This window comes from Adiantum capillus-veneris, chromosome 24, assembly GCF_014529385.1.
Source record: "Adiantum capillus-veneris isolate H3 chromosome 24, ASM1452938v2, whole genome shotgun sequence".
NCBI lineage: Eukaryota > Viridiplantae > Streptophyta > Polypodiopsida > Polypodiales > Pteridaceae > Adiantum > Adiantum capillus-veneris.
In genome coordinates, this window is record NC_140954.1 from 34,788,514 (window position 1) to 34,797,789 (window position 9,276).

Consider the following 9,276-nt stretch of genomic DNA (forward strand, 5'->3'; position numbering starts at 1 on the left):
TAAATTTGGTAATCACTCACTTTCTCACAATTGCTTGGAAAAACTAAGATTGCATACCTCCCAATGTGATGCACACTAGAGTCCACCATGTAGATTCCATTCTCATGCCATATAGACACATTTTCAATCCAATGACAATCCACGGTACCTGGCCTCATCACTGTGTGTGTCAAAGTTTCCCATGACACCACAATCCATGATGGCTCGATGCTTTTTAATGTGGTGTGTACAAAAGTGTTGACCCTTTGTGTTACCATACACATGTGGTAGTGATGTGTGTGAACACACTAGGATGGTCGGGGAATTTTTTCCCTCTTTAGGAGTTTCTTTTCGCCCGTGCATTGTATATACGCCCATCACTCTAGGGTTATCTATCTTTCCATTACACACTAAGTAACACACTCTCTATTGTGTTCCTTGAGCTTCCTTCGTCTTCTCCAAGCTGTGTGCGTTTCTCTACAACCGCAATTCCAACAATTGGTATCAGAGTAGGTTGCATCCTCCTTGCTTGGTCGCCAGCTGCTCCAGCACACGCCCGCTCACTTACTCTGATTACAGTGAGGTCTGGCGAGCGTTCGCAGGTCGACAAAGATTTCTTATTCAAAATCATTTCGGCCTCCGTTTCCATTACAGGCAGGTATGCACAAGCAATTTCGTCATTTTGTACAGAATTTCTGTCTTCTATGGTGTGTGCTATATAGCATGTGTTGTTCCCGCTTCGTTTCTCCTATTTTCGGGTAGTTTTCACATCAGGTGCAGTATTTACCATGGCTGACAACAACACAGATGTCTTGAAGATGTTTGTTGTTAAGGATAGGTTGGATGGGGACAATTACCCTATGTGGGCTTATATGATGCAACATGTTCTTGTGTCAAAGGGCGTGTGGAATATTGTGCAGGGCATTGATATACATCTTGGTTCTGAGGATGTAGGCAATGTTGAGGATGTTGCAGGTCTTGCTACAAGGATTGTTGCTATTAGAGTTACTTTTCCTATGGTAGAACAATCTCGTTGGGGTATAAAGGGTGCGTAGGCTCATGCATTGATAGCGTTGTCTGTGAAGCGCACCATTGTTCCTCACATTCGTTCAACAAAATCTGCAATCAGGCTAAAATTGCTTTGCTGGGTAAAGATCTGGAGTCGAAGATTATGCATGAGGAGGATGATATGGACACTTTTCTTGCTAGTGTCAAGGATATCCACGTGCAACCTATTTCTACAGGTGAAGTCATTTCAGACAGTTCCCTTGTGCAACTATTCTTGATGCCTTACTAGATTCTTACCAGACTTTTGCTAGTACTTGGAGACTAATGACCCAAGGGAATCCTGAAGTTTTCAAGTTTAATGTATTATGCACGTTGCTGTTGCAAGAGTCACTTTCCAAATAAAATAGGACTAGGCTGCATGCAGTTGAACACGCTTTTATTGTTTCTCAAAGAAAGGGTGGTAACAGCAATGAAGCCACTTCTTATGGTTCTGCTACGAGTGGCAAAACTTTTGTTCCTAATGCTTCTACTGACAGAAATTCGTTTGGAAATTCTGGTGATAAGGGCAAAAAGAAGATGCATTTCCATTATTGTAAAGCTAATGATCACTCGATCAAGCAATGTCCTGAGTTGAAGGCCAAAGAGGCTAAGAAGAAAGAGGGTGGTTCCACTGCAAATGCTGGTTCCACTACAAATGCAGCCATTGTTGAGTCTTCTGTGAAAGGAGACTGTTATGCTGATGTTGATGCAGAATGGGCTTTTAGCGCAGAGTGCACTTACAATCCTTCTGTCCATGATGCATGCTTGTTAGTTGCTGTAGATTCACATGTGTGGTATTTCGACAGTGGTGCTACAAAGCACATTACCTCACATCGTGAATTGTTCACCTCTCTCGATTCTGTCCCTCATGGGAATTCAGTCACTTGTGCCAACAATGCCTCTTATCCGATTCAGGGAGTTGGAAACATTGTGCTTACTACTACTAATGATAGTTCTTTCACACTTGTTGATGCACTTTATGTACCTGGGATCAAGAAGAATCTTTTGTCTGTATCTGCACTTGCTAGACTTGGACCTGTAATCAAATTTGTGGATGACAGATGTACAGTTCATGATCTCAGTTTTGGTGATGAAATTGTTGCATCAGGGTTTTTGTGTCGTGGGTTGTATAAGCTCACTTTGTATGACAAGTGTGGATAAAATTTTGCAAATGCAGTTGCAGATTCAAGGGCTATTTCAAATGAAAAACTTTGGCATGCACGTTTTGGTCATCTGAATTTTACCAGTTTGCTACGTTCGCACAAATCTGATATGGTTGCTTCTTTGCCGCCTCTTGAAGCACCTATCAAACATGTTTGTGAAGGCTGTATTTTGGGTAAGATGCAGCGTTCTAAGTTTCCAAAGGATGGTTCAGTTCGGGCCACAAGCAGGTTGCCGCTTGTGGATAGTGATGTTTGTGGGCCCATGCAAACTCCGTCCTTGGGAAATTACCTTTACTTTGTGACTTTCATTGATGATTACTCTAGGCATGCATGGGTATTTTCACTTAAAGCGAAGTCCGAGGTTTTTATCACTACAACAAAAAAGGGGGCCTTCGACGCAGGTTTCGACGCATCCCGTCGAAATACGCGTCCCTACAAAAACGTTGATATACGCGTCGAAAGGTACTGTTATCGACGCATATTTCGATGGGCTTAGTGACGCAGATTGCGACGACCATAACAAAAAAAAAAAAAATCTTGGGCAGGGGAGAGGCAGCCTGGCCTGTGCCCAATGAAAAGATGGACACAGCCACAGCCAGACTGCCTCTCCTTTGCCCAAGAAAGCGAGCAGCACCAAAATCAACCGTGCTCCCGCAATAATTTTGGCAGAGTTTCCTTCGTTTTAACATAAAATTTTCAAAAAAAACCATATGTATACGCCTCCTACATGCTATCCATGTAGGAAATGTAAACTTTTTAAAAAAAACCATATGTATACGCCTCCTACATTTCTTTCATTGGCCTTAAATCTCACATGAGATTTAAGGCCAATGAAAGAAATGAAATGAACTTTGTGCAAAACCATAACCAACTTAAAACCATAACCATAACAAACTTTGTGAAAAACCATAACCGGCCATAACCATATTGATCAAAACCATAATGCATATAAACATAACCATAAGCATAACCAGAAAGTTAAACATAGCCATAAACAAAACAATAACCATAACCATGTCTATACAAGAATAGGAGAAATAACCATGTCTATACAATGACAATAACCATAACCATAAGGAAAACAATAACCATAACCATGCCTGAACAATAACCATAACCATATATGTCTATACAAAAAAGAGACACAGAAGCGTGTCTGTGTCTCACAAAGCATATATATGAAATCCACTGATGACTAGGCGTCACAAACTGCACATAGGACAAGTCACAAAATTAGTATTGATATTACTTCACATATACTTATTTAATTAAATCAACTCACACATATTAACATCTCACCTCAATCGATCAGTGAGACTCTAAGGCCTCCCAGTCTACAGGCTCTCATGAAGCATCAAGATCATTCGATACTTCATAGATACCTCTGCGATATCCATCTGTCTCCTCCTGGCGTGTCGAGGCTCGATGCATTGCAAGATTCGTGTTTATACAAAATCAAAGTAATAAGAATACATGATTCATCACGTTTTAAAAAACGCCATAGCTAGGATTGGATTGGAAACTCACAAACTCATAGCGAAAGGTGTCGAAGCCTCCGTTGCCAGGATGAGATGTTCCCCTGCTCATTTGTCGTATCTGCACGGCCTAACGCTGTTGTCTGAACCGCGTGTTCGTTGTCCACCCATCCTCCCTGATCTGTTGCCACGTCTCGTGTGGGATGTCCAAAGGCTTTGACGAGCCGGTCCTGAAAGCATGCCGAGCTACATCTCATCGATGTTTCACGGTGTCCTGTGCAACACCCTTGATCCACCTCCTCTGAACATCCTTTGAACGTGGAGGAGGTTGGTACACTCTCATGATGGTCTCCACTATATAACTGATTTTGTCACGATCCAAGTCAAAGGCCAAGGCATCAGAATGCTGGTCAAAAACTACAACTCCGCAAGCTGGTGAATCCGCTGTCTCATCTCAGTCCCAACTCTATCCATGTCAACAGAACCATCTGTCCGTACAGTATAGAGCTTGGAGGCACTAGGATCGTGTGTCCCCCAAGGTGTCTGAGGTGTGCCAAGAGGAGTGTCGAGAGGTGTGCCTAGGTAGGACAGGGCTCATGAGCGAGGAGGGGTCAAAGCATCTGTGGACCCTCCTCCGCAGTAACCACCACCTCCACCTGACAATCGCTAAGATCGGCGAGTGCGACTATGCTGCGGAGATGAGGACGTACCCGCCTCTTCCGCACCCCTAGATGTCGAAGCGGCCGTAATGGGAGACCTCGTTGGCGTCCCCCCCCATAGGCGTCCCCCCCATAGGTGTCCCCCCTATAGGCGTCGGACCCTCGGGTGTGAAGCCCGGAGACGTAGTACCCGTGCCTCTGGCTACTCAGTACTGAGACGCCTGTGCCATCTGACTGGGCATCATCCATGTGACGAAGCCCATAAATGCATCTGCACTCATAGAAGCGGGATCTGGAAACTGGTTTGCCATACTAAAGTCCTGCACAAATAAAGTAAAATAAAGCGTCAGAACACCTTTGTTTAAATTAACTTTAAGCTTCAACGTCTTCACACAAACACTTACAGGCCTAGGCCTTGACGAGTGTGGCATCATCGATAAGATCTTACACCGTATCATCGTCTATCTCTAGCCAGCTCTTCCTCTTCTAGAGATATAGGTTCTCCGATCTGTCGAGCTGCTCTCATTGTCTTGTCCAACCATGTCATTGTAGGGAATTCAGGTAGAGGAGCGAGATAGTCTGGCAAGGGTAAGCCTCTAGTCGTTCGGCTTCGCCCGAAATTATGTCGATCCCTATTGCGTCTCTCTTTCTCTTCTTCGTACCTTTCAAGCCATTTTTGCATCGGCTCTGGATTTAGTATACAAAACTTCATGATCTTTTCTCGTATGGCGTCGTTCATTTTCTTTGGCACCCCTTGCCCTTGCGGCTCCTCTCCCACCAGTCTTCTATCCTCCTCATCGCTCCACAGTCGATGCATTTTTGGGTCAAAAATAGATAGAAATTCGGTCTTCAAGACAAGAGACTCTTGCACCAGCCATCCTTCTTCCATGCTCCCCTCTGGACACGCTTTTTGGCGAACAAAACCCTTAAGTGTTTTCATGAACCGCTCTAGAAAGAACATCCAACGACTGTGGACTGTACCTACCACCACTGCAACTTCATCTACTACATGGATGAGAAAGTGCATTTGGATAGTTAGGCAGCTCGTGGGTAGATACTTCTCAATCATGCAAACTGCCTCAATGGAGTTAGCCCTTGCGACTGCAATAGATTCCTCGCGTATCTCCTTGGAAGAGATCCACCGCACTAGCGCTGAAATCTTGTATATGCAGGTCCGCACTTCCTCTGTTGAACACCCCTTGATCGCAATTGGAAGAATGAATTGCAAGAACTTATGCAAGTCGTGCGATTTCAGTCCTGACAATTGATCGTCTCACGGGTGAATGCTGTCTTGAGACATCGCATATATCCTGTTGGAATCCTGAACTCTGAAATCACCCTTTTAACTTGTCGCTCTTCGCTTTTTAGCAATACCCATGGCGCTCTTGGAAGCTTTGTTTGGCCAATTTCATTAGTGAAAGGCCACAGATCTGGCATCTTTCAAAAAACTGACTGCAAATCATCTCATGAAGCTCGATTGTATTTCATTCCCATGATTGTCTTCTAGAGGAGCTCTCCCACATTCTTGAATATATGCATTGGATCCAGCAAATGGTTAATTAGTAGATCACCCCAATACGGCAACGTATGGAGAATGGACAAACGTTTCATTCCTGGAACAGGTTGCCCCTCATGTTGTTCCCATCGGCGACGCCACTCTTGTACATGCATAGGATGACATTCGACGCGACCAAGCTGAACTTCGCGCAAGTGATGGCCATTTGGAAGATAACGGTGGTGGCCTTGATAAATTGTCTTTCGAAGAGAGGCAGAATAGCGTACATCCAAAGACGACCCGCAAATTGGACATGCATTGTATCCCAAAGTTGTTAGCACTGCATATATTAAAGCATAATTCAGGCCAAGGCAAAGTGCTTGCGAATAGCGAGAATTTTGTAAATCAAGAACCATGACCAAAAGCTTCTCCGTATCTTGGCCAATCATGCATAGTCCACATAAGAAGTCCATGGATCCTTGCATGTGTTGTCCTACTGGTTCAACCGCATCTGCTATGTCGATCCCATGCCATAACTCCTGGAGCTCGTCAACTAGTGGAGCTAGATAAACATCCATGTTTTTTGCCTTGAACTTACCAGGTACAATCAAGCTTAATATCAAATGACCCTTCTTGATGGCAAGCCACGGTGGGAGGTTGTAATTGATAAGGCACACAGGCCAAGTGCTCCATGACGAGATTCTCAAGCCAAATGGATTGACTCCATCCATTGCCATGCCCAAACGCAAATTGCGTGGTTCCCTCTTAAAATGTGGCCAAGTATCTTCAATGTGGCTCCAAGCCTTTGAATCAGCGGGCACCCTAAATGTTGCGTCAGTGGATCTATTCGTAGAATGCCACCGCATCAACTTTGCAATGGAACCACAACGAAACATGCTTTTTATCCTAGGAATAATAGGGAAATGCCGCAACACTTTAGCTGGCACTATCTCGCCAACCGCATCTTGTTTGTAGCGCATTGCTCCGCACTTAGGACACGACAGACAATCTGCAAATTCATTTTGCGAAAAAGAATGCAATCATTTGGACATGCATGAATCTTGTTGTAGTCCAAGCCAACTGAGGTCAATAGTTGCTTTGCGTCTGGCCTGGAGGGGGGCATTTCATTGCCAGTCGGGAGAAGTTGCTCCCGCAACAACCTGTTTAAGCCACATTAAATTAAAAATCTCCCCAAGCATGTCACCGTTGCAATCGGAAAATCTCTTTTGTAAATTATGTACCTAAACAAAGCAATGACGCTTGCATCTGACCACCCATACACTAACTGAAGATTCAAAAACGCCAGACAAGTACTAAGCACATATATTTTGGCACCTTCATAGATTGGTTGACGTGTCAACTTCCTCAACATGTCTTCGAGAGATAGGCGCATGGCTTTTGGTGCTGCTTCGTTAGCATTCTCCTCGCTTGTCTGGAAGAAGGCATCCAACATCTCCTCCATGCCGTCGTCTTCTGTCTGTAAGCCCTTTTCTGCTTCCATCCTTGGCTCTATATTGGTCGGACCTTCACGCATAATCCTTTTTCTCTCTCTCTCAGATGTAGGTGCTATGTCACGAAAATCAATGCCCATTCCGTAAGAGTCGTATTGTAGATTCTGTAAGGTTTCTCTAGCAAACTCTCCGTACTTGTGCACATGCTCATTACATATCCTACACTTGCGCACGATTTGGTACTTGCAGAGCAAGCACGAGCATGCAATCTTTTCCTCCATGTTAGTTGATGACATTGCCATCTACAATGATTATGAATGTTGTTTTAATATATATACTCCTCACAACGTAAACTACCTCGCATTCTCTAGTCTTGCCCAATCTCTGTACACCTCGGTCCAGAGGTGTACGGAGATCAGGACCACCGGGTCAAAATCTCGTTTTTATTGGTCAAATCCTATATGGGTAGACACATACATGCACTCCCAAGTGTACATGGCACTGCATGTAGCGGGCAAAACCCCTTTGCCTCTTTTAGTTCCATAGTTTCTTCTAGAGGGAGAGAGAGAGAGATAGAGAGAGTTTTTGTCCTTTTCACGCAATTGGTCAGCCAACCTAACTCTTTCTCTCTCTCCTTCTCTATCTACTATCTATCTCTCTCTCTCTACCTCTGTAGCTATCTCTAGTTAATTCTCTCTCTCTCTCTCTCTCTCTCTCTCTATATATATATATATATATATATATATATATATATATATATATATATTCTCTCTCTCTCTCTCTCTCTCTCTCTCTCTCTCTCTCTCTATATATATATATATATATATATATATATATATATATATATATATATATATATATATAGATATATATATATATATATCACTCTCTATCTCTCTATTTCTCTCTCTCTCTCTCTCTCTCTCTCTCTCTCTCTCTCTCTCTCTCTCTCTCTCTCTCTCTCTCTCTCTCTCTCTCTGTCTATGTACCCTATCTCTCGTTCTTTCTCTCTCGATCTCGCTCTCGCTATCTCTCTTTCTCTCTCTCTCTCTTTCTCGCTCTCTCGATCTCGCTCTCGCTATCTCTCTTTCTCTCTCTATTTCCCTATTTCTCTATCTCTCTCTCTCTCTGTCTCGCTCTCCACTTCCCTATCTCTCTCTCTCTCTCTCTCTCTCTCTCTCTCTCTATATATATATATATATATATATATATATATATATATCACTCTCTTTCTCTCTCTCTCTCTATTCCCTATCTCTTTCTCTCTCTCTATTTTCCTATCTCTCTCTCTCTGTCTCGCCCTCTACTGCTTCCCTCTCTCTCTCTCTCTCTCTCTCTCTATATATATATATATATATATATATATCACTCTTTACTTCTCTCTCTCTCTCTTTAATTTATACGAACATCTCTCTCTCTCTCTCCCTCTCTACCACAGCAGAGCTCGTCGCTTTACATCAGAGGCATACTGATCGAATGAGCGACTGAGCTAGGGAGATCCAGATGCCCACGACTACGGAGGACTACACAACATCGACAGAGGCTGCATCAGAGGATCCAGGTCACTTTGGCTCGACATGCACAACGCCCGGTCAGACTACTGACCATGGAGGAGATTAATGAGATTCGCCTATGTCCACACTACACCTTAGTCAACACCCAGCAGTTTAGGATTCCATAATATTTTTTTTTGTCGATTTGTCATCTTGTTACTCTGACTTTGTATCAGATCCACCACATTGTAACTTTTTGGTCTCATAGGTCACTTTGGCCTTTTGAAGATGTTAATATAACATTTCATTTCATTTCTCTCTTTAATTTCTCTTTCTTTAATTTTAATTTCCTACGCATACATTAATTCTCTCTCTCTCTCTCTCTCTCTCTCTCTCTCTCTCTCTCTCTCTCTCTCTCTCTCTCTCTCTCTCTCTCTCTCTCTCTCTCTCTCTCTCTAGTTTTAATTTCCTATGCATACATTTTTATCTCTCTCTCTCTCTTTAATTTCCTGCA

At 43.3% G+C, this 9,276-nt stretch overlaps 1 pseudogene; it reads right to left on the reverse strand.

Annotated features, from left to right (window-relative positions):
* Window positions 1-3,523: 3,523 nt before the first annotated feature.
* On the reverse strand, window positions 3,524-4,757 carry LOC147426191 (uncharacterized; annotated as a pseudogene).
* Between the last annotated feature and the right edge of the window lie 4,519 nt (window positions 4,758-9,276).